We start from the raw sequence: 26,651 nt of genomic DNA, 5'->3' as shown, positions 1-26,651 counted from the left end.
TAGCCTGCCTTCGGTTCTGGGTGCATGCCCCAACCGTGCCGTAGGGAAACGAACGACTGTGCGCGTAACATTGGCCGTTTCAAACCATCCTAGGATGCCTACTGCAAGTAGAGTTGTTAACTGCCCACTACGCCATAATTCTTCCTTTTGCGAATCAGCAAAGGGCCCACTACGCGTCCGTAAGGCAACACGGGAACATACGGAGCTGTTCACTTTGTTGATGCTTTTGCCGCTGATGATGAATAAATATGTCTGAGCGCTTTATAATGGGTGGGCCTTTACAGCACCCATTCGGTACGCAATTCACATGTTTTGACGCCTGGCGCAATTATGATGACATTTGTTAAGGAGACTCCTTGTACCACATGACATTCATGTAGTGTTTTTACGAAGCAGCTTCAAGCACTAGCGCCGCTCGGATATAGAACACCTGGTTGCCACGCAGACGGCCTGGGTTCGATCCTCACTCGAACCGAGATTTTGTACAGTTAGCTACACTTGCCTAACCGGAGCCGATTTCGCGTGGGTCATCATGAGTCGTGCTGCGCATGCGCGAGGATGAGTGCGGAGCCGGCATTTCACGCGCTCTCCGCCACCGCCGCGCGCGGCTCGCCGCTGCTGGTGGCGGAGAGCGGGAGGAGTGGCGGAGAGCTGGGCAGACAGACTGGCGCCGGCGCGCTCGACTCGCCGCTGCTGCTCTGCGCATTCGAGAGGTGTGACGTTAGCCATGGCGCGCAGGCATTCGCCTTCGCTGTGCAGTCGCCGTCTGACAATCAGGGCTGCCAGTTTTGGCTACTTTGCGCCAAATTGGCTACTTTTTTAGGCCGGTGGCGGCTGAAAAATCGTCTTGGCTACTTGGCTCCTTTTTGGCTACTTTCTTGTGCCCTCGATTTGAGCAAAATTATCAATATCTGGTGACGTCACAGCCACTGGTGTTCGAGTGTATGGTGCCAAGACATGGCAGCCAAAGTGTGCATCCTGCTCCAATAACTTCATTTTGCATTTTTATTACGCGGATAATGAATTTTAATGAGAAGGATGGCGCTGTGGCTTAAGCAGGCGTAAGGTTCAATGGTCGAACATAACACAAATATATTTTTAAAAACTACACGTGTATAACCTGCCAGTCAAGCAGGCGTCGCGCACAATAAACAATGCTTTTGGACGCCTGGTCGGGACTCAGCGGGAACTGTTGCATGGAGCCTGTTTTTGCAGATCACCCATTGCTGAACGTGGCTTTAAACCGAAATTGCACGTAAACATGAGTCGAAAGCGCTCCGCATCCAGGGCGCTGTACACTCATCGACATTAGAAATAGTATGTCCGACATTTCAAGTGACCACTGAAAAACCAGGACACGAGAGGAAAAGGCGGTAACACAAGCGCTCACTAATAACAGTTGTTAGTGAGTGCTTCTGTTGCCGCCTTTCCCTTTCGTGTCCTGTTTTTTTTTCTTTGGTGCTCTCTTTAGAATCTCGTACCAACTCACCCAACAAACAATCCTTCTTGGATATCCGACGAACTGCTTCTATCGTTTCTTAGGCTTAGTACGGACTGCGGCTCTGGATTCGTCATCACGGAAGACATTTTTGCGAAAAAGGGCTTCAATTTATGTTTCAATGCAGTAACTCATGCCGTAGACTCAATTTTATTGTCACAACTTCTAGTCATTTCAACAAAAGTCACGCAAGGCGCGTGGAGAGAGACTCATTTTTTTCAACAGCGCGAACACTATGTCATCATGCATGAAATGATTGCTAAAGTCAAGAATTTATGCTGAAATCTCCGGAATTATGACTTTGAGTTGTTCAGGCAGCACATATTTAGAATTTCGTCGGAAGGCTTCTGCATTTAGTCATTTAAATAAAAATGTGGAAGTGGATTTCACACATGCGTGGCTGCTTTTGGCTACTTTTACTGCCGTTGGCTCAAGTTGGCTACATTTTGGCTACTTTTTTCAATTTTCTGGCTATTTTTTGTATTTTCAACCTGGCAACCCTGCTGACAATGCGCTGGTGCCGCTTCATAGCGCCTCTGACTGGCGTTTGCAGGTGGGTAACGCCACGGAGAAGGAGAGCGCAAATGCTGCTCAACGGCACAGAAGAGCCGAGAAGCTTACGTCATCGGATGCCGAAGTAGTTGCCTGGCAATTAGCGGTACAGCGTACGAAGAATGAACAGAGGAATGCTAAACGTGCTGCGGAGACACTGGAGGAAAGGGAGGAAGGTCTAGCAAAGCGGCGTCGCCAGGATGCTGAGCGACATGCCCGACCACCTCTGGAGCAGCAACAACAAGACGCCGTCGATGACGTCAAGGCTCGCCAATCGACTGCCTATTGGCCTCGAGGCCCACCACTGGAAACGCCACCGTCGGCGTGACGTGCTTGGCAGGATCACGTGGTCTCAGCGGCCGCGTCGGCTGCTTGTGGAGCACTGCCGCGTGCTTTGAAAACGAGTTTCAAGTCCCACATGCGCTGCGGTCTGTTCAAATTCGGAAGTTTTATCTCATTTTCTACTCAATTGAAACCATTGTAATAGAGTGGCTGCCTCCGAAGGCGACGAACATGGGGCTCTACCGCTCGGTGCCGCGCAGTGCCGCGCTTACGCAAAGGAGCCCAGTGTCAGCCTGCACTGGTAACTGCGGGACAAGAAACAGCGTGGAGCATGGGTTGTAAAGCTAAGAATCGGCAAGTAGCCATCCGCTACGAGCCTTGTGTGTAACAAGCACTTCCGCGACGAAGACTTTTGTTACTGCGTCGGGCCTGCGATGTTCGGTGAGTAGCAGACAGCGCGCTCTGAGACGATGGTTCGCGCGCGCTTCCCGCCGGCAAATGATGCTTATCTGCCACAGGATGGTAAACGCGCTACCTTTTACCACGTGCGATGCCATCTCAGAACCCTCCAATGCGACCTCTTGATCTTCGGCCCCGTGCTCAGCGTCCACAAAATCGGCTGCAGATGCGCAATTCATTGTTTAGATACGTTGAATAAAAAACGCGCAGGGTCCCTTATGCATTCGTTAAAGATGACTAGAAGGCGAAAGCCATCTTCTTCTTGTCAGCCGATATACTGATTCTCCCGCGCCCCCCTCCAAAAGCGTTCTGCACCTAACGCGGTTTTGCACGGCCTCTGTGACCGATCACGGAGGCAATGCAAATCGACCATGACGTGTGAATACGTCATCATGTGACGTCACATTACGTGATGTCATAATGACGCTACATATTTTGGCCATCTGTGACGTCATGATGACGTCATATGGTGACACCATCACGTGATCATTATTTTTTGCATCACCGACGCTGGACGCCGACGGGCAACCTTCCCATTTGATGAGGCATGCATTGCTTCATAAGCTGCATAAATTTTGCATTGCCTCCGTGATCGGCCCACCGGCCAACCCCATGTATTTTCTTGGAGCCTCATTTATTTACGTGGGAAAGATGCCACCCTGTTGGCGTTAGACACGACACTGCTGCCAAAATTGCTGGGGTACACGCCAAATAATTACTATCCTGTTTTGCGGCTGCTGGTTGCTGCAATACCTTCTATTTTATTCACCGCTATTTGAAGTTCATGTGGGTCCTAGTTCACAGCCGACGTTTCCAGAAGTCCGGCAAACGTTACTGTATTTTCTTCTTTTCCTAGGCGTCGCATGCTACTACATGCTCGGTCTCGTAGACTGGTTCTCCTTCCACCAGCAATCTCGAAGTGGTGAAGCTTTGGTCTATGAATTTGTTGATGACAGAGAGCGGCAAGCTCACTGGAATGCAAAAGGAACGATAATTAAGGAGCATTAAAAAAGGCGTCGCATTTGCTCACGTTTTGTGTGAGCACCAAACGAAACGAATGCGCTTAATAAAGAAACAGAAGCAGCGGCATTTGCCCGCTGAGAAGACCGATGAATACGCAGTATGAGACAACTTGTCAAATGACATTGAAACGTACCCGAATTTAGACCGAAAAAGAAAAAAAAAACATTGAATCGCCGGGACGGCAGATCACAAAGTTGCCATGCGCACCGAAGCCGCAGTTGTAAGGAAATTGTTTTTGAACTGCTCTGATAGCGTCCGCGCAACAGTAGTTGTTTGTTCACTCACAAATTCTCATATTTTGCGGCCTAAAGTTCACAGCGCGGTGCCAAAACGCGCTCGTAGCAAAAGCGAAACCATCAGTACGAACATACATGCAGACGCTCATACATGCAGAGGCTTCGTCAGTCGTCGCGAACCCGTGTGATCGCTAGCTTGAGGCTCCTTTCTGTTATGCTCCGTTTGGTTATACAGGCAGTCTACTCTAACGAGATATTTCACATAGTTTGCACTCAGCGAGTGACTACCTTTCACGCAAGAAGCCGGATCAGGGGTCTCCAACGCGGTGACAGCGTGAAGCGGGTGCTCGGTTTTCTGCAAAGAGACAGCGACTGTACACTATCTTGTGCTTTCAGTTCGTCGAAAATGATTATTTTGACAGTAAAGAAGACAGTTCATTTCGAAAGTACTGACAGAAATGCCCTGGAGGGCTTCCGCGAGGTGTTTTTGTAGAGCGCCGACAGCAAAATCTATGGGGAGCGCGCCGGCGGTATCCTGCCTAGCACGCAATCGAGGCGCGTCCGATACAGGGCGACTCCGTAACTCCTCGAGGCCAGAAAGCGCCAGTGCGGCTCGGACCTTCGAGACGGACTTCGTAAACAATCCGTTTGGATACGTGTGCGACGTATGTGAAAGACTATGGTACATGAAAGACTTGACGCCGCTAAGTAGTGCCATGCGTGAAACATTTGAGTTTAGTGGCGGCGCCTGAGTGGGGTGAAACCGTGGCGCGGGTTTGTACAACGTGCAAGAACTTTCTCGTTAAGCAGAACATTCCGCTCTTTAGCGTTACCAATGGGTATCGTTACCCGGCCATGCCGCCAGGTCTACCGGTTCTGAACGATGTGGCCGACTGTGTGTCATTGGAGCAGCAGTAAGCATGACAATCGAGCAAATCCTAGACAATCTGGAAAGCTCAGAATAATCAGCTGAACTTTTGCTAACGCTACGTATACCCTGGCATAGCCGAGCTAAGCCACTGCAAATTTTTTAAAATTTATTTTATTTGCATCTTTCTCAATTTTTCGGTCACAACCAACGACGACGAGACCCCGGAATTCCTGCGAAATAAGCTCTTTAACGCTATTGCGTTAAAGCTCGGCCGGTATGTACCACTGAAAGCGGATATGTGCCAAGGAGCTCCTAGCACAGCAATCTATATGTGCTAAGCAGCTTCTAGCATAGCCTACGATGCCTAGTGATAGCCAATCGATAACCAATAAATAGCTAATGGATAATCAGCCAATAGCCAATAAATTGTAGAAAATGCTTGGATGTGCTTAGCATGGTCCAAATGTATGGTCAAGGCCTAGTCATAGCCATTCATAACCAGTCCACAGCCAATAGATAGACAATCAGTAGCTCGTCGGTAATCGATCAATAACGAACACATTCCTAAAATGGTTGGATGTGCTTAGCATGGCCCAAATACATGGCCAAAACCTAGTGATTGCCAATAGATAACCAGTCAATAGCTAACCGATAATCCATCAATAACCAATAAATTATAGAATATGTTGGGGTGACTTTAGCCTGGCCCAAATGCATGACGATACGCTATGGTAACCAATCGATAGCCAATGAATAATTGATCAATAACTAGCAAGATCGTGCTTACCCTAGCCGTCCATACGATGTGCCACAAAAGAAAGGGAAGGAAGAGACAGAGGAGAAAGAGAGAAAAAAGAACAGACCGAAAAGAGCGAGCGCGGCCATCTGTAGTATAGTACAGCAGAGCAACGGAATTAGTGAGGGCAACGCTCTTCGGACCACTAGTGCGTAGCTGCCCCATTTCTTTCGTGACGGAAGCCAACATCGAGTGGCTGTGAAATTTTGTTTCGTGCTCCGGCAAAATTACTCAGCAACTATTGTGATATTGAACACTGTTTACAAGGACGCTGTGATGGCAAAACACTTAAGGGTACGAGTGATTTTCTCTTTTTAAAAAGGGGGAAAATGTCGATTCATGACAAACCTCGTTCTGGACGTCCGTCAATTTTGTGAATGGACGAAAATATCCGACATAATGTGCACTTGGGCTTGAAAACCGATGATGGACCATTGAAGGTTTTGGGAAGTTATCTCGCATAGCTTGGAGTTCGGTTGAGGGAATTTTAAGGGAAGATTTGGGGACGAAAACTGTCGTTGAGAAATTTCTGCCTCGAATTTTGCCAAACGAGCAAAGAAATGGTCGAGTGAGAACTGGCTGTGCTTTTAAAAACAGCTCCGAAGCGACCCAGACTTTTGCTCCATTGTTGTTACTTGTGACCAGTCAAAATGCTCTTCTTACCTTCCCGAAACGAAATTTCACGTCCGCGCACAGTTCGCTTCGACAAGAAAGTCACTGTACCCAGAGAAAAGCTTCCTGGGAGAATCCATCGGATGCAGTGAACTCGAGAGGTGTGGCACAATGCTCACCTAGCTGGAGAATTTGGTACTACGGAAGCTCAGTCCAACGCAGCGCCAGTATGGTTGCTATTCGGTAACCGCTCGTACATGGAGCTGTCGCTCCAACGGGCGCTGGAAAGACCGCACCTCCAGTTTTCGCTGTGACTGTGCTGTGCGTTCCGCGAAAGCGTTTTTAACAGGAAAGTGTTTTATGTCGGGGTCCACCACGGCTTCACTGACGTATTTCTGTCACGGATATGACGCTGTAAAATATAAAGACTAACAGATGGCAAAGAAAAAAAAAACTAGAAGAAAAAGTTCCGTCACCGGGAGTCGAACTTACAACCCCTCCCTCCGCAGCGCGCGGCGCGAAACGATTAGGCCACCGGCACGTTCTTCGCCATGCTAACGGCGAACTACTTATACACTATTTGCCGGTGGCGGTCCTCAGAGATCGGTGGTACATAAGTGTGTTTCCGTTATCACTAGCGAGATGGCGCGAAGGGCTCGAAGTTCGCGCTTTAAAGATCGCCGCCCCACGCGTCGCGATGAGTGCGCGCCTCTACAGGGCTTGGTCGCTCGTGTGCGCGCTTATCTCGTGATGGTGGTGGTTTGTACAGGCGCTCCCAGAATAATTCGGAACGCCGAGCATGCAGCCGCTCGCCGGCGGAGCGCACCGGCGGATAAATGCACGCACGGTGTGCGCATGCGCGGCCTCCCTAGCGAGCTAGTTTCGCTCCCTAGTGCATCTAGACTGGCGTTGTCTAGCACCAAAAGGGTAGCGCTAGGTGCTCTTTAGCATTATCACAAGGCGAGCGCGGCGGCGATGACGCAGCACCACCGTGATTCGGCTACTCGCAGGCGCCCTCCGGCTCAAGCCATTAGATGGCGCATCGCTCAACGGACCGACGACCGAACATTTTCTGGCCGCTTAGGCGCGCGCAGTGTCAACACCTGAATATTCTTACACCGTGTTCCAAATATATTCGTATCTCCTTATCAATCTGGCCACCGATATGTTCACGGTTGCATCAGATGAAACCACCGTCCTTTGCGAGCGCTAGTCACAGTCGCCTACCGGAAATAATCTGATGAAATAATAAATATGAAGCAAAGTAGCAAAAGAAAAGTGTCATCCAAGCACACGAACACGCACGACGGCACTGCTCGAACGCGCGTGCATGCGCACACGCGGCTTCTCACAGACACCACCCACCCAGCTTCCTTTATCAAAACGCTAAGGGACACACAGGGCACCGTTTTGTAGCAACACACCGCGAATCTAGGTGCAATACGGAGCAACGTTTGCTTGCTAGGGAGACCGCGCACGCGCAGACCATAGTACTACTTTTCTGCGCGCATACTCCGCCGGCGCGCTGCTGCGTGTCCGGCGTTCCGAATTATTCTGAGAGCGCCTGTACGTCTTGTGCTCTCACCGCAAGTTTGCGTTCAGAGCACGAAGGTCACTTCGCTCACTGCAGCGGCCGCGTTTGCGAAAGGAGCGCGCCTCACACAAAAATAAGTTAGAACTGTGACATTTAATAATAAGAATAATGATATCTGGGGTTTAACGTCCCAAAACCATGATGTGATTATGAAAGACGCCGTAGTGGAGGGCTCCGGAGATTTCGACCACCTGGGGTTCTTTAACGTGCGCCTAAATCTAGGTACACGGGCCTCAAACATTTTCGCCTCCATCGAAAATGCAGCCGCCGCGGCCGGGATTCGATTCCATGACCTTCGCGTCAGTAGTCGAGCGCCATAACCACTTGACCACAGTGGCGGGGCTACTGTGACAGTTCGCGCTCATCCTGCGTATGTTCGTTCCGTGCGTCCGTTCTGCTTGAGCAGCGTGTTGCAAGTTTCGAGCTCGTTGCCGTTCTTCGCGTGACATTACAGTTTGTTCGCCCTTGTGGCGAAAGAATGCCCAACAAACGCTCAACTACGTCTGTGAAGACACGTATCACTTTCGTGTTATACCAATTCCCATGACAGAGGGATCAGCCATGTTTTTTTATTCATATTGTGTCCTGGTTCCTACTGCATTCGATTATCCTCCGTCACGGAGCTCCCCGTGTGGTAATAAGTGATCGTGCAGTTCATCGCTGACGTTGTCGAAGAACTACTACGGCTCTGTGGGTCCCACTATCGGCATTCCACGCCTTACCACCCGCAAACCAACGGGCTAACTGAGCGTACCAATCGTACCATCATAAACATGCTTTCAATGTATGTCTCAGCGGATCATAAGAAGTGGGATGCCGTACTACCTTTCATAACGTATGCCTTCAACACCGCCAAACACGAAGTAACAGGTTATACACCTTTCTTTCTGCTCTACGCTCGCCATCCTCAAAGTTTCCTCGACACCGTGCTTCCTTTCTCGACCAACGAAAACGCAAGTGTTGCGCTGAAGAAGCACGTCGACTGGCCCGGCTCAGAACTCTCTCGTCCCATTCCCGTGCTAAGGCCCGTTACGACGCAAGACATTTGCCAGTCACCTTTGCAACAGGTGATCTCGTATGGTTGTGGACACCACTAAGAAAGCAGGGACTTTGCCAAAAGCTTCTTTCTAAGTACACCGGTCCATTCGTCGTCGTTAAAGGTTTGAGCGACGTCACCTACGTCATCGCAAAAGTGACAGCTGGCAACCGCCGTTCACGCAAGACGCAACTTGTCCATGTTGCACGACTGAAGCCCTGCACTCAGCGAGCCCTCTGACCTTCTCGGTGAGCTTCGTCTGGCCCCGAGGAAAATGTAACGCGGCGCAGCGCGAAAGAAGAACGAAGAAGAAGAACGGGCGCGAGGGATTTGGTGCTCGGCATCATCGGATCGTCCCTTGTCTTTTGCCTGCCGCTTCATTGACCTCATTGTAAATAAACCCATATCATCCGTAACAATATTATTGATCACATGGATGTGATCTATTGTAGAGTGCCCCTTTCTGATATCAGCTTACTCTCTGGGTTGCATAAAGTTGTCCTTCTTCAAAATACCTACGTAATTAGCTTGTATAACTTGGAAGGATTTGAGCGAGATGGTGCATCTTTACAAAAGGTATAAACTAACGACCACATAGACCAGACACAATGGCTGCGCTTGTCCTTTTGTTTAGTCTATGTGGTCGTTGGTTTGCGCAGTCTCGTATAGACCTTTGCATCGGGTGAGAAGAACCCGTCAGGCAACCAGCGCTATCCTCCTTTCTGGCATGTGCGCGACGGCGTGCTGATGCTTGCATGTGTGTCAAAATATTTTTGCGTGTTGTAGTTATACCTGTGGATTTTCTGCTCTTTTATTGCGATGTCAGCCAGCAGTACGTCAACGGGAAACCACTGTGGTGTTTTTGGTCGTTCTCACAACTACAGAAAAGAAGGAAACTGTTGTCTGAGTAAGTATGCGACTTCCATCACCAAACGCGGAGTGTTTTCGGTTGCGAACTCGTCAAGGTACATCATTTGTGCTCCCTAAAATAGCGGGGTGTATCGTAGACGATATGCGATATGAAAGCCGAACAGGAAAAAAAGTTAATTCGCTTTTAATCATATTCGTAGCGAAAAAACCAGACGCAGACACAAGTAACGAACACATACACAGGATGGGCGCTAGCCATCAAGTTGACGCCTAGACCTCAAGTTGATGCCCGTCTTGTGTATGCGTCTGGTTTTTTCGCTACGAATATGATTAAAAGTGACTCAAACCAATCACCGCCTTGTGTTATATCGCTTCGGATGTAGAGGAATCTTTTGTTCCTACGCTAGAATTTTTTACTTAGTCAAGAACCGTGTCCTACAGGTCGCGTAAAGGTATACAACATAGTAAATTCTCTTCTGAGCAAGAAAACAAAAAGCATGTTGTTACGCTTGTCTAGTGCTTCTTGAACAGCTTATTTTGTTGCTAAGCTTTGCGAACGACGCCAAGAATTTTGCAAAAACAGTACATCTGGTAGACACAGTTATTAAAAAAGCATGTAGGCAAGTGTGTTTCAGCTCAGCAGTGCGGGGGTTTGGGCACGTTGGTATTTCATCTTGAAAAACTATGAGCGCACAGAAAACACGGACGACAAAAAGACACACATATGCACACACATAGGCGCTACTTCCAACAAAATTTATTCTTGTGATCCACTGCTACTTATAGCACACAATCAGCCCATATCGATGCGCCATACTCCCAACCCCCCCCCCCCCCCCAGATGAAACTTTTTATTTTGAGGTTGTCATACCCAAGTATTCAAACTCTTTTTTCGTTAGTGCAATGGACGGCATGCTTACGCATTTTTCGCCCATCTTTTCAATCTGCTCTGCCTCGATTATCTCTCTTGTCAACTCATTTCGATTCTTGTTAATAATTCTACATTTGTCAAGCAAAGGCACACAGCCACACTTCTTGCAATGTATCCCTAAAAAGCCACCAGCCACGTTCTGGACATTCTAGTACAACGGGCCCTGTTCTGAACCTCCTTTGTGATCCTTCTGCTACAGTCGCACTAATCGCAGTCATGGAGTGCAAAGGGAGATCGCTTTCCTTCTGTATGCGCCAGAAAATCATCCCTCCCGATGTGAGCTACATGTTCTGTGGTTTCATGCCATCAACGGGACATTCTGCGAGAATCTGCAAAATACTCAAGTCTGAATGGAAAAGACAAGTACAGCTGTATCGCCAGTACCTTGTGACACAGGTCGAAGGCCTGGCGGCCACTCGTGCAACAAGACAAGACCTTCGGAACTACCTCAGTATACTCAACAGGACAACAGAATTCTTGTGGCAACAGGAGCTACAGCAACTTCAAAGGCGGCTTCCTGTCAGGAGGCCTGCACAAAGCAGTCCTGTCCATACGGCGGAGGAGGTCCATCTACCGGAACCGGTCAGCAAGGTCCTTTCAATGGGCCCCAAGTTTGCCGTGGAAACTCAGCGGTCACGCCCTGAACTGCTGTCCTTGGTGAGGCAGGTCTCGAAGGCTGCGCCAGAAGAAGAGGCCTCCCGTGTTGTCTCATCTGGAGTCGACGTCATCTCTCGCTGTAAGATGGCTGTTCCAAAAGTTTCTATCAAGCGCGTAGCTACCTCTCTAGTCGATAACTCATTGTGTGTCCTGCCAGCAGACAAAGAGGGCGGCTTTGCCGTCTTCCCTTTTGAACAGTATCGAAAAAAGGCTGGCGAAGCCATTTTCACTGTTTTTGACAGTCACAAGACGGTGGTGTTTCCAAAGATAAAGGCTGAAGCTAGGAATCTTTGCAACCGTCTCAATTTAGACAAGTTGGTTAAGAGTATTGAGGGGAGTAAACGTGACTCTCTAGAAGTATTTTTTGCTGCAAAAACACACAAAGTGGATGTGCCCTTTAGAGTCATTATCTCTGAGTATGACACATGGCAAAAGCCAGTCGCGTTGTTTTTACAGGCCAAGCTTGATGTTTTACCCCTATGTGGCCCATTCCTGATTAACAAATCGGAAGCAGTTGTTAATTTTATGAGACCGAACCACGAAAAATGCATGCAATTTTTTTCTATTGATGTAAAGGATTTGTTTTACTCCCTTCCTCATAATGAATTGTTACTCTGTGTTGAGAAGGCCATTGATGAATATGGTGTCATTAGCTTCCAGAATGTGACAGGTCTGTCGTGTGGGCATTTCTTGGAACTTCTCCAGTGCTACTTCAAATCTACCTTTATTTTGTGGGATGATACCCCGCATTTACAGAAACAGGGCATTTGCATCGGGTCCTGCATTGCCCCCCGCCTTAGTGACGTGTTTTTGGGCCATTTTGGTAAAAAGCTAGCTGAAAGATTAGTGGGAACTAAGGTAAAAAAAGTGTTTAGATTTGTGGATGATTTTCTGTTTTTTGTTGATTGTCATGACGATCTGTTTGAAGCTGAGGTGCAAGCGTTGTTGCCGATTATTCAAGATAGCCTAAAACCCCTAGAAGTGACACACGAGTTACCGCAAGATGGAACCATGCTTTTTTTGGACCTATGCTTGTCAAGTAAGGGAGATCACTCTTGTTGGCATTACGAGCCACGTGCAAATAAACCCTTGCTTCCTTACCATTCGGCACACTCTAAATTGGTTAAGAGGGCAATTGCCAACCTCTGTTTCAAAAACGCCTTGAGGAAGTCGTGTCACCATTCGGTTTCCTTGAGCTTTGAATTGCAGCGGAAAAGACTGACTGATGCTGGCTATCCACAGCCTGTACTCGTATCTGTAGCGGAGCGCATCTTGCGAGACATGAAAAGTGTACATGAACCTCCGACTAACTTGTTCGAGCGCGGACGACGCATGAGTGTGTTGCCGTATATACACACTGTCTCCCATAACTTGAAAAAAATCGCACAGCGAGCCAATGTGCGGGTTGTTTTTTCAGCCCCGACAAAATTGAAGAAGCTCTGCAAGATGACAGCTCCAGGAGCACAGCGAAAACGCGTCTGTGTTTCAATCATGAAACTCGCTAGCAGACGCTGCCTGCGTCGGCGTTGTCTCGCGGGCGAGGGCGCGTTCTCCATAGGCGTATCTACCGGGGAGGGCAAGGGGGCGCTAGCCCCCGCCCCCCCCGCTGAGAAATATTATGGGGGCGGAGCCCCCCCACTTTCGACAGTCGTTATTGTCGGCTGCAGACTGGGAAACTAGCAAGTCAGGCAAAGTTTTACTTGAACGCAGCAATACCATAATTATGTAATAACATTTGCCCTACGATTCTGCTGTGACGACTGTCCTCCGTTTGTCGTGAGCACGCACTGTAGGCTCTCTGCGGTGCGGGCTGCCTATTCCACGCTTTCCCGCCTTGCGCTGGTGCAGAGGAGGCTATCGCTCAGCAGGGGCTCTATAACATTACAGCAATCTGTCATGGTTTTATTATGTCCCACCTGGCTTGAAATTTAATTAATCGGCGACGCAAAATACGGGCGGGAACCAGTAAACGTTTTATAGCCCGATCAAACGATCGCCTTTTTCAGGAAATTTAGTTTCTTTCTTTGAAAATGAATAGCATCGCCACTGCTCCATATCCAAGCTGCAGTGAGTTGATGAGTGTGCAGAACTGTCGAGTATTTTAGTTCTGCCTAGTCACGGGAGCCAAAAAGAGATTCCCATTTTAGTATCCTGTTAGCCTGCTTCACTTTGCTTACATTATGGTAGCCTACAGCGATCGTGGCAGCTTGTAACAAGGCAGTGGACTCGAGCACATTGAGAAGCCCAGCTTTCATGTTTGCCCCGTTACTTGATCTACCTCACCAGGGAGATGATCAGCGTCCACGGTTTTCTGGACTAAGAAGGCTGCCCACCTGCAAAGGATTGCGTCTGTTCATAATGATGTTTATTTCTCTCGCGACGTCTCTGTCAGCAACGATGGGTTCACAGAGTTGTACACACGTAAAAACAGCTCAACACCGTTATACTACAAATTAAAGTATCTATTAAACACATAACAATCCATCTCGCCCGCTGCTATAAGCAGCCGCTGCCAATTTGATTGGCGGACAGCCTTCGTAAATTACGTTCAGATAGAGACACTGTCTGGCTATTTCGAAAACAATGAGTTATTGTTCAGCACAGTAATGTGCTGCTTATATTGTGCACACTTAATTTTAACGCCGCCAGTCATCGCAGACTTGTGACGTCGCGTAACAATTGGAGGCGATTTTATGGCACATTGAAAACTTTTGACGAATAGCGAAGAACCAATGACGAACAATACACCGTATTGAAAATAGGTCATTATATCTTTTTTAAGCAGTCATGCGTAAGTGCTGGTTACGCGGTGGATCACTTACGCGTCATTTGTTGCGTCGTTTTACGAGCATGTGCTGTGAATATGACCCAGAAAATTTGGGCCAATCATTAACAGCTAACGACCTATACCGATGGAAACAAATGCGGTGTAGTTTATCGTTATAAACGCCCACACTTTTTCAAAGGAAATTGATGTTACGCAGCTTATGTAGGCTATTTACTTGGAGGAACCGGAGGGGAGGAGTTAAGGGTCACTTCACCGCTTTTCGATCCACCCCCATCCGATGTGCGAAAAGTAGGAGAGCAAGAAACGACACCTAGTATATAATTTCGTAGTCATTTATAATCTTATTACTACACACAACCAGCTAAATGTCGTTTCCTTAAGTATTCATCGACTGAACTTGGTCTTCTTCTTAAAAAAACTTTAAATTAGAGGGTTCTAACAGTAAAGGAATTGGCCCTCGGCTTATCCTTAAGACTTCTGCGAAGTACCTTGCTTTGTCAGCCATATGTTTTGTTTAATAAGTGAGAATTTGGGGTAGTACAGCCATAGCAGGTTCTTCATACTCATCGTATCTACAACCCCCAACTGAGACTGGGAAGTTTGCTTCAGCAATGCTCAGATGATCAGGTTAGATTTGGGTGTACTTTTTAAAGCTCACGGTAATATTTCCAAAATGCTCTTAAACAGTGCTGTGTTATCGCGGTATAGGACGGCCCAGCCTGCAAACAGTATTGAAAAGCAAGTCATCTAATCAGCTCCATGAATATAAAAAATCACTTCAAATTCAGAGCAAATGAGCAAATGTAGTTCTCTCTTTCTCTAGGTCGATATATATATATATATATATATATATATATATATATATATATATATATATATATATATACCCTCCGAAAGCCAATCAATTGTCGCGACTCTCAAAAAAAAAAGAAAAAGAAGTGCGCCGGCATGTCAACATCAGCATCGTTTTTATGTACCAGCACCTGCCTGTACACAGCTGTAATTGTGTCCATATTGTGGCCAATCAACGAACGAGTAACAAGTGGTCACATAAAAGTTGAGAAGCACGATATACAACAGTTTGTAAGCAATAAACAGATGCCGTTTGCGCCACGAAATCGAGACTGCGCGCTCGCGCACGACAGCATGTACGAGCGGTAGTAGGTGCGACAGTATAAACAAACTGTGAATGAAAAAAGTCACAGTTTCACCGCAAGGGCGAAGGAATGTATGCGATAGCAACAAATTGTAGTGTTACAAAAAGTGAGGCAGGGAGCCAACTGTTTTGTATCCGAACTCGCTTAACTACAAAACGCTGGTGTAAGAGAATACAGCCGCTCCAGGGAGAGATGCTCTCCGCATAGTCACTTTGCGTTGAGAGCGCAGCACGTAGACGGGTATAGGAGCCGCCCGCTGTGACGGCTTTCGAGATGGCGCGCGCGCCAGCGATCGCTACCGCGCCCTTATACTCAAAGTTCAAAGTGGCTCTTCGCGTGACACTCCCTTCTCCCCATCTCGCGTCATCGCGTCTTTTAAGGCTCGTTAAAGACGGCCGGGGCGTTTCCTGTCTGCTTTGACGGCAGACCTCCCGAACGGGGTGATGTTATCGCATGCACCATCCGAACGACGGAAATGGGCTGGCTCGTTTGAACTCTGCTTCGGCCGCGTTCGCGGCCCCGCTCGCTCGATTTTACCCGCGGTAGCACGTACAGTGCGCGGGGGGATCTTATCAATTTGGACTTCATACCGAAAGGATATGACGGCGACGGCGCCGGCACAAACCCGTCAAGACTGTCCATATGATTGCTATCGCAATGAAAGACAAACTAAAATATTACAGTCCAAGAAAAAACTTTGCTGCATCCCCGACGGGTGCCAGCACTTGCTTGTCGTGCTAGAAGGAGTCGAAATATTCGCGCGTTTTTTCAACAGAAAGACAGTGCCCAAAATTTATCACATCGGCCACATGCGACAAGCTCGCGCCGCCGTATATTAATACAGTGAAACCTCGGTGATACGAATCTCACGGGACCACCAAAACTATTCGTATCATCAGAAATTCGTATCACCAGAAAGCATGGAAAAATAGCATCCGACAAAAGAAAGCTGGCGTACATTTTCATTTATTGTTTTTCAGGGCCGCAGCAACGTCAGGAAGATTCCTGAATGATTGTCAGTTAAATTTTTAGATGTCGGCAATCACACCAGCACTCGTATATATACGGCCCATAGGCGCGTATTTAATTAATGAACCAGGTGCGTTATGACCCGCGACAGCAGTAGCCCCTATCAAATTTTAGTATGTTTTTTTGCATAACACAGGAGTACTGCAGCGAAAGTAACAAAAGAGGCGCTTTCACGCAATGGATCAAGGCCACAAAATTACAGAACCATGGTCCTGTGCTTGGCGTCCTGTGCTTGGTCCTGTGCTTGGCGCGTCTTCCGCGGCAGCGCGGTCAGCACATCTTCGTACCTGGTCGGAAGCGCGCGTTCGTATCAAACGTCGCTGGGTGAAAATCGGTTCGCAACAACCGTACTCCATTACACTGCAAGCCAATGGGCCTTGACCGGGACCAACAAAAAATTCGTATCACCCCGAAATTCGTATGAGCTGTGATCGTATCACCGAGGTTTCACTGTATTATTGACCCTCAAGGAATGAAACCTCTTCGGACGTTTCACAGACGCATCTGCTACCGAGAATGCACCACTTGATGCGAAATTCAGCGGGCCAGAACGGAGAAAACCGACCGAAACTGCAGCCGCACGCATAACTTCCATACAAACGTAGAGCTTCGCACAAGCCAATGGGTTGCCAGACTAGAGACGGCGCCGCGCGCAAGACAATATGGCGGTGCCCACGAAAAAAAAGGTCTATAACGTTGAAAATAATCAGATGGGCATATAACTCTTGAAGTCTTTTTGGTCTCCCTTCCTGCGTAATAATTGCTGGAGTCGGAATACCTATTATTTTGGATGGCATTTAATTTTATCCTTTTGTTTATTTGTTCATTTATTTATTTATATAGAATACTATAAGCCCGTGCTGGCTGTTAGAGGTTGGGATTTGCACATACAGTACAGTGAAATCTCTCACTGTGAAATACAATACTCCACAGGAGGAGAAATAATCACACAAGCAATAGTAGTTATAGTTCATGAAAAATGCAACTCCAGATTACGTTCAACAGAAGGCAAGCTATCGAAGCCACTGAAAACTTCCGGACTAAGGCTGTTCCACTCAGCTATTCTACGAACAAGAAATGATTATTGATCCAGTCAACTCGCGAGTTAGAAGACGACAGTGATTGGTACGACGAGAATTTCTTCCAGGTGGGAGCAGGTACAACGAAGAGTCTAGATTGAATTTACCGCCTGAAATCTGACAAAGGAATTTTAAGCGGGCAATTTTTCCCTTGACATTTATTGTTCGTAGTCCTGCCCTTGTTATCAGGGCTGTTGCGGATTGCGTTTGTCGATAAGACTAGTAAATAAATTTTGCTGCCAATTTTGAACACGTACGTTCCTGTTTATTCATTTTGTATTGTTTTTGAGGATCCCAAATTTTACTAGCGTATTCCAAAGCTGGGTGTATGATCGTCTTGTAAGCTTTAAGTTTGACGCTGGGGCTAGCAGCTGACAGCTTTCTTTTCAAAAAGCCAAGTTTGCGTTGGGCTGTTCCGGAAATCCTATCGATGTGTTTCTTCCAGTTGACACTATATGATTGTCACGCCGAGGTATGTACATTTTTGTGTGTTTTACTTCCTTACCACCAACACTGTAATGAAAATTTAAGGGAGATTGCCTATATGAAAATGTTATGCAAGTGGAGTTTAAAAAGTTGACCTTCATTTCCCACCTGGAGCGCTAATCAAATATTATTCTCAGAGATTTATTAAGCGGAATTTGATCACACACTTTTTACACGACAAACACCAGACAGTCGTCGGGAAATAATCTCAATTCAACACTAGGACTGACATGATTTGCAATATCATTCACATACAGTAAAAACAAAATGGGTCCCGGCATCGAGCCTTGAGGAACCCCCGATGTGACAGGAAATGAGACGAACGTTCACCGGTTATTTGAACTAATTATTTTCTGTTATTAAGGTACGTTTCAATCCATTTGATAATACGCCAATTAATGCCAAATGTGTAAAGCTTGTCCATAAGTTTTTTGCGCAGGACTCCATCAAATGCTATTGGCAGATCCAGGGATATGTCAACTTGTTTAGAGTTAAAGGCCTTGGCAATGCGTGGACAACTAACTCAATTAGGCCACTAAAAAAGGTTTTTTGTAGCGTTAGCTACACTGGCCTAGCCAAGCCAGTTTCGCGTGGATCCTCAAGAGCCGTGCTGCGCATGCGCGAGGATCAGGTATGTCACGTACCGGAGCCGGTACCTCCCTCGCACTCCGCCGCCGCCGCGCGCGACTTGCCGCCGCCGGTCTGCGCTTTCCAGATGAATGACGTCTTAGCCTTGGTAGACGTATTGGTGCCGGCGCGCGCGCGCAGCTATTCACCTTCGCTGTGCAGTCGCCGTCTGACACTGCGCTGGAGCCGCTTGATAGCGCCTCTGACTGGCGTTTGCCAGTGTGGTATATCCATGGAGAAGGAGAGCGCAAATGCTGCTCAACGGCGCAGAAGAGCGGAGAAGCTTAAAGGGACACTAAAGAGCAAAACGATTTTTCTCGCATTAGTAAAGTAGTCTTCCACGATACCAAAAACACCACGCTTGCTGCGAGAAGACGCTTAATAAGCGAGAAAACGCGCAAAAAGAAAATGCAGGTGGCGACGCCACCTTGGAATTCCCGCACCATTTGCCGTGTCGTCACATATTTTTGACGGCGCCTGCTTGGGCCTACGTAGTTCCTAATCGGTTAAATCGAAGTACATTGTCCTCTGAGGGGGCCAGAGACTTGACATAGCGAGTTTCTGGAAATTTCGTCGAGCCAGTGGCGCCAAAATACATTAAATGCTCTTTGAAACCTTTTACGTCACGAATTACAAAGTTCGGCGCGAAATTGAAAAATGAAACTTTGAACTTGGTTTTCTCCTCTAATAATAAACCTATGGTGGTGAAATAAATTACACAAGAGTTCTCCGAGCACACTTTATCAATCTAAACCAATTCATCGTTTCTCTTTAGTGTCTCTTTAATTCATCGGATCCCGAAGTAGTTGCCTGGCAAAATAGATATACATATGCGACATAATACGTATACCTTGTGTGTGTGTCATTGGAGCAGCAGTAAGCATGATAATCAAGCTAATCCTAGACAATCGGGAAAGCTAAGAATAATTAGCTGAACCTTTGCTAACGCTACGTTATTCTGGCATGGCCGAGCTAAGCCACTGCAGCATTTTTTTAAGAGCAGCCAGCGTTGAAATAATTTTTTCTTCTAGACAAGCATGTCTTATTTAACTTACCCAGCCATTTATAGTGAAAAATATTGATTATTTATTTATTGGGAGGTAATCTTTGTCAAAAATTGCATTAAAAGTGGTAGTCACGTCAGCCGTGATAAGTGACTAATGGAGGCATAATCCAGTAAAGCTTTCACATCTATGTAACAAAAGGTTGGAGCTACGCAAGGAACTAGAATAAAGAGTATGCAGTAAATATCAAGGAACCAATGTTAAAAAACAAAAAGACAGGAAAAAAGAGCTAATTTAGACTGAACCTGTTTGCAAAATCAGCTGTGAATTCAAAAATATCCCATAAATTTCTTTCATTCTAGTTCACTGTCCTAGTTCAACATTCTACTTCTTATATGTTGTAAATTATTATAGAAAATTTCAGTTCGAAGTACCCACCGAGAAAAAAGTTATGAAAGTTTGCGTCACAGGATTTGAAGGAAATTCTTATTTTGAGAAAAACGCAGATTTCAGAGCTTGCAAGAGGTGTGCGTCCCTCTTGTGGCCGTTTTTTAAGATTTAAAAACAATTAGGTGCGAGGAAACCAGCGAAACTCAAAAACAAGGACGAAGAAGAAGGCACATTCAAGCACACACCATCGCCGGCCGAGGCCGTGGTAAGTCCGGCGATGGTGTGTGCTTGAATGTGCCTTCTTCTTCGTCCTTGTTTTTGAGTTTCGCTGGTTTCCTCGCACCTAAACATGAACATGAACCGACCGGCCCAGCTTTTCACGCTTCTGAAAAACAATTAGAAACACAAAGTTATATTTAATGACATCATCTTATGTAACAGCCAATATAAACTTAAGTACTTTGATTATCATTAATATAGAAGAAGCAACGCTTACTTTCGAAACCAAAGCAATGTGGTTTCGGTTTCGCCATACGAGCATGGGGTATGAAAATCTTGCTGTGTCTCGAAAACTAATGATGATAGTAGCATAATTTTTGTTGCAACATATTTTTGAATGTTTGGGCGTGCACGAAAAGCAAAAAACTAAAAATCTATCTCGCGAAAAAGAAAGGACTTTTGAAGGTGGCCTACCAGCGGAATGACAGTTGATAAGCGCTGATGAAAACCATGTTGTTTAGCATAAAAAAGATTATTTTTTTATTGACATGTTGTCAGGAGATGCTGGCGCACAAATAAGGCGTCGGCTACACTTTAGCTCTTAGAGGTGTCTAAGATACAGCACATAGGGTCGAAATTTCTAAGCACAACTGACCCGCAGTGCATACAATATAGAACTTAGCGTAACAGTCAAGTCATAACGTAACAATCAAAACAGCGCATTCAACAATCACATATATGTGTACACACGATGATGTTAAATAAAAACGAAGAGCAACCGTTGCATAGCATAACCAAGACAAAAATAGTCAACACGCACATAAATATACATTGTGCCGTTAAAACAAAACAAAGCTTAAATGTGCTAGTAACGGCCAAGATTGCCACTGTCTTCAAGGAAAATTTTCAGTGCTTTTAAAGCGCACTTACGTAAACCTCTTGTTGTCCACGGTCCCGAAAGTTTCCTTAAACTTAGTGGTCTGTGGTCTAATCTCATTAACGATTGTTTAAGTCGGCGTCTTGGTGCATCGTGTTGTGGGTATTCTAGAAGGAGGTGATGTATGTCTTCATCTACGAATCCACAATCACATTCAGGAGTTTCAGTGTGGCCAATTCTGTGTAAAAAAATTGGGGGACCCTTGAGCTTCGCCTTTAAGAGTTGAACGCAATAGCGAAATCCGGCCCCTAGTGCGCACTTCAACCACTAAGTGCATACTTATTAATGTGTATTGTTACACACACGCACACAGACACACGCGCGCGCGCGAATGGTACATACAGGTTTTTGATCTAAAGCAAGAGTCGCATGGCCTCCAAGATACACGCCGCGCGCTGGCCATCTCGGAGGCCATGAAGAGTCTCACAATGCCTCACAGATGGCAGCACATTATCTAGCGTTTGCTGTTTGCTTGATCAACGCCTCCTCTGGAAAGCCGGCGTTGGCTTGATATGTTTTCCGCTAGATGGACTTAGTTGTCCATTTTTAGAGCTGTTTGAAAGTTCGTTTGTGTTTTTAGCGGCGATGGCTGCACTATTCTGGCCTTTTTCGACGTAGTTTGATTAGAGTGACCCAGAATAGGGGGAGTGTCCAAAGCGCCGGCTCCCGCGTGGGCCTTTTGCGGTGAACTCCCGCGCCGCGCCGCTGCTGCGCCGGACCCGTGGGCTTTCCGCGCTCGGGAAGCGCGCGGAAAGCGAGGGGCGAGGGCTACGCGCTGTAATTTTTTGCGCCGAGTTTCCACACAGGGCACTTGAAGTCTATTTAACCTTTATAATGCAGTGCGGAATGGAGCTTATCCATCTTTAAGCGTTGTGTTAGTGCTGGGGAAACAACAGAATGCAAAAAATCACGTGTCAAGCGGCATCAGCGTGGCCTAGTTCTTGTCACAGAGAGTTCGAAAACGTTGGTGCGTGCGTAAAAACGAGCCAAACGGACACGCACAAGCAAAGAACGAAAAAAAAACTTATTCGCACGAGTAATCCGGCAATAACATCACGCATGCAAGAATTAAGAATAATAAAAAAAGTCAATTACACGCGCAGTCAGCTGAAATACTAACGCGCAGTGACCGCTTCACACTACGAGCTTTTTACTCACGGTCGCCAATGGTTTGCTAGCCATATACCACGGCCGCTCGATGAAAAACACACGGCGTGTTTTTCATCGAGCGGCCGTGCATATACAAACCGCTTTATTCGACAATTAATTAGCCTCCACTAGCACTTTATTATGGACAGAGCACACCGGGAAGACGCAAGGGAAACAAAAGAAGAGTAGAGACGGCCATGACGACCGCAATGCTATTGGCCTATTTTTGCTTCTGATGCTAGCGTACAAGGCCCACCATGCGCGCAAACATTTCAAAGAAAAGCAAGGCCAGGTAAACTAACCTTATTCCACAAGTTTATGCATAAAAGGCGTAATATAGCAAATGCTTTACAAATATCCAGATATCATGAAATAAAGTTACAGGTACCCATATTCTTGCTGTATAAGTTAAGTAGCTGCCTGAACACGAAAATACGGTAAGAAATTGACAAATACAAGTGTAATATCTCAATCACTTCCGAAAATTGTTCAATTGTTCAAATGCAGAGATCCCTTATGTACCTAGCCTAAAAAATGCAACATTCTATATATATATATATATATATATATATATATATATATATATATATATATATATATAGACAGGTATTTAATATCGACTAGATGTTTCGGAGGCAGCTGTGGTCACTCATGCGTCGGTCTTATACTTTCTATCTACAGGGATCGCTGAGTGTCACTGCTCAGAGCTGAGAATCACGTTTTCGGGTGATTGCTTGTTACATAAAGTGACGCATACACGGTGTTGCACTGTTATCGTTTCATTTACTTTGGTTTGTTCTGTTTTTTTTGAAGGCTAAAGCCGTAGATGCCTCATCAAACACGAAAACTGACCGTCGGCGTCCCGCGTCGCCAACACGAGTGATGCGCAAAATCATCACGCGATGACGTCACCATGACGACACAGATCGACAAAACTTGTGACGTCACTATGACGTCATTTAACCTGGCGTCTTATGAAGAAGCTATCACATGACACAGTCGCTATGCCTTGCCTCCGTGATCGGTAGCCGATCACTGAGGCAATGTAAAAGCAGGCAAGGTGCAGAAAGCTTGCAATGCCTTCGATCCTGTGGGCAGTCCGAAACCACGTTATGTGCAGAAAGCTTCGGGAGAGGGGCGAGGGAGGATCAATGCATCGACTGACGAAAAAGATGGCTTTCGTTTTCGAGTCATCTCAGGCGAATGCTTAAGGGACCGTGTCTTTCTTTCTTCATGTAATTTTTTCGCATACATTTTACCTATGCGGTCAGTTCTTCAAAATGTGAAGGTAAGTCTTACATGTTGGCATCGATATTGGTGACCAGCAGGTTTTTTTATCACCTGACGGAAACAAATCGTCAGACCACACATCGTCAGAACTATTTCTGGCTAAAGAAAGCGGGTTTGCGCGCCACACACCATATTATTATTGTTAGTCGTTACGCAAATGGCAAGCATGTCAAGTTAGTGATGCCATGACCTATCGGTCGTGTTAGGCATACATACATTCGTGCCCCTCCGTGCCAATTTTTGTGTACACCAAGTGAACGAGACTCGAGTTACGCGAGTAATTTTTTACTTTTGGTACCGCGGCCACGCCGACTGACGCATTTGGCTTCGCATGAAATGGCTTGAAACAGCAGAGCGCGGGAGGCAGCGTTGTAAAACAAATTGAATGCACGAAATAAAATAAAGGATAGGAAGGGTGCAAACGCGTTAGCATGAGCTAGCCATCTACTACGTGCATATTTGCTACGTTCTCCTGGTTAGCTCCATTTTATTCTCTCCTGCACCAAGTTTACGTTCGTCATTCCACACGAAAGTAAATTAGGCGCCTTCACTCACGATGAAGTGCGCGCAGAATGCGTTCCTCAAACAGCCGCGTACGTGTACACCATTGCGGTGACAAACCAGCTCAAAGGAAATATACAAAATGCCCGTTTCGTAACGCGCCAACGGGTTCTCTGTGCGATCAGTCGCTGTAGTATTATGTTGCAGTGACGCAGTATTAAATATTGCTCAAATTTCCGCAATTTTAGTTAATAGCGGCCAAAATATGAGGCGCGAAGCAGACGCTCGCCGCTTTGACGCGGCTTCCGCCGCTGAGAAAGCCCACGGGTCCGGCACGGCAGCGCCGCGGCGCGGAAGTTCACCGCAAAAGGCCCTCGCTCCTCCCATGTATTCGCGCGGCGCTTTGGACACTCCCCCTATTCTAGGTCACTCTAGTTTGATGGCCTCACAAATGCGCCTACAAATCGCCGAATGGGCTCGTTTTCGTCGTGAAACCTGTCGAATAAAATGCGTTAAGGAGACTCCTTCCACTACATGGCATTTATGTAGTGTTTTTTTCCCGAAGCAGCTGCAAGTAACATCGTGGCTTTGTGGTAGGACACCTGCTTGCCACGCGAACGGCCGGGGTCCCATCCTCAATGGGACCAAAAATTTCATTCTTTATTTTATTTGCTTCTTTCTCAATTTTTCGCTCACGGACGATTTTTCGCTCACAACCAACGGTGCCGACGCCGACGGCGGAATTTCTGCGACACGAGCTCTCTAACGCTATCGCGTTAAAATGCTTGGTGTAGGCAGGCGCCCAGCTTTAATCGTTGAATCGCGAGTTGGGCTAGTTGGTGGATGTTCATCGTAATATAATCGACAGCGCAACGGGTTAAACACGGACAGAAAGAAGAGAAGGACACAGCGCTGAACTCACTACTAAATTTATTTTCGAAAAAGAAAGAACATATATACAGATCAATGAGTCTGGGTCAAACTCTGGCTTTCCGAGTGACGTGATTTGTTCCGTCTCGGAAAAACTGATAAGTAAGGTGAAGAAGCCTCATCACCGTGATCCTAGTGCCCCGGAAGTTAGCAAGAAAAAGAGGCATGCTGTGATTCCCTACCTACACAGAACCGCGCATGGTTTGAAAAACGTTGGTGCGCGGTATGGCGTAAACGTGTTGTTTTTAGAACGCAATAAAGTTGGTAATGTGTGCGCTTGGGTCGATAGAGCGTTGTGTCAGAGGCCAGGGAAAGGGAACAAGTGTGTCACCAATCATGTTCACAAGTATGTGCCTTGTGCTACTGGCGTGGTGTACGCCATTCCTCTCTCTTGTGGAAGTGAATACGTAGGCCAAACGGGGCGCTGCCTGAACGTACGCCTACGTGAGCATGAGTTGACACTTTCAGGTGCCGCTGTGACGTCGCATTTCGCATCCCATTGTAGATCATGTAGATGTGTGCCCCACATGCAGAAAACCACTATCATGCAACAACAAGTGCATAAGTCATCCATCAATCATTATTCTAGATCAGGAATACAAGTATCTGTTAGACAAGACATGATTAATCTGTTTGTGTTGTTACACCTGTGCTTGGTCTTGGTGACTCATTGATCTGTATATATGTTCTTTCTTTTTAGAAAATAAATTTAGTTGTGAGTTGAGCGCTGTGTCCTTCTCTTCTTTCTGTCCGTGTTTAACGCGTTGCGCTGTCAATTATATTACGACGTTTAATCGTTGAGTAAGGATTTCCACACTTTTGTCTTAAGATAATGTAATTCCAAAATAATAAGTGGATCTATATGATATCAATCACAGCTTTTAGAATTTTGGTCAAACCACGTATTTCTTAAGTAAGGTGGCAAATTGGGCTAGTTGGAACATACTGAATGCGCGAGCGGAGTGGTGTACTCCATCCCTTTGTCATGCGGTGGTGCGTACATTGGGCAGACGGGTCGCTGGCTTAACGTTCGTCTAAGGGCTCTCGGAAAGGTACACCATCTACGCATCTTTCCCTCGACTGCCGGCAGTGCGGATGCGCAGCCGAGTTAAACAAAACCGCTGTGATGATGAGGCACAGGGACCAGCGCACGCGTGAAATCGCTGAAGCGTTTGAAATTATAAAAGCAAGAGATAGATGCGTGAGCCAGCCTTCAATCGCTTTCACAGAAGCTGAGATTACATATCTACAGCACACGTGATTACATGCCTGGTCGAGGATAACATTTTTGTTGTTTCTTTATGCTTATGTATGACACGTTTCTTCCATTAAACTTACAGTTGTTAGCGCTTGTGTCGTGCCCTTCCTTGTGTTTTCGTGTTCTTTTTTGCGGTGAACTTGTTCACGTATTTCTCCGCATATTGAAAGATTTTGCCTTTAAAATACCGCGCAAATCATTTTTCGATATTGGAATAGACACCATATCAGAGAGAGATAGAGAAATAGATGAAAAGGAAACGCAGGGAGGTTAACCTGGCGCGAGTGACCGGTTTGCTACCCTGCACAGGGGTGGGGAAATAGGGGTAAGAAAGAGGACAGATAGAGAGAGAGAGAGAGATGAAATGAAAACGAAAAAAATGCCACCATC

Source organism: Rhipicephalus sanguineus, chromosome 1 (assembly GCF_013339695.2).
Source record: "Rhipicephalus sanguineus isolate Rsan-2018 chromosome 1, BIME_Rsan_1.4, whole genome shotgun sequence".
In the NCBI taxonomy this organism is placed as follows: domain Eukaryota; kingdom Metazoa; phylum Arthropoda; class Arachnida; order Ixodida; family Ixodidae; genus Rhipicephalus; species Rhipicephalus sanguineus.
Note: the sequence above shows the minus strand (reverse complement) of the source record.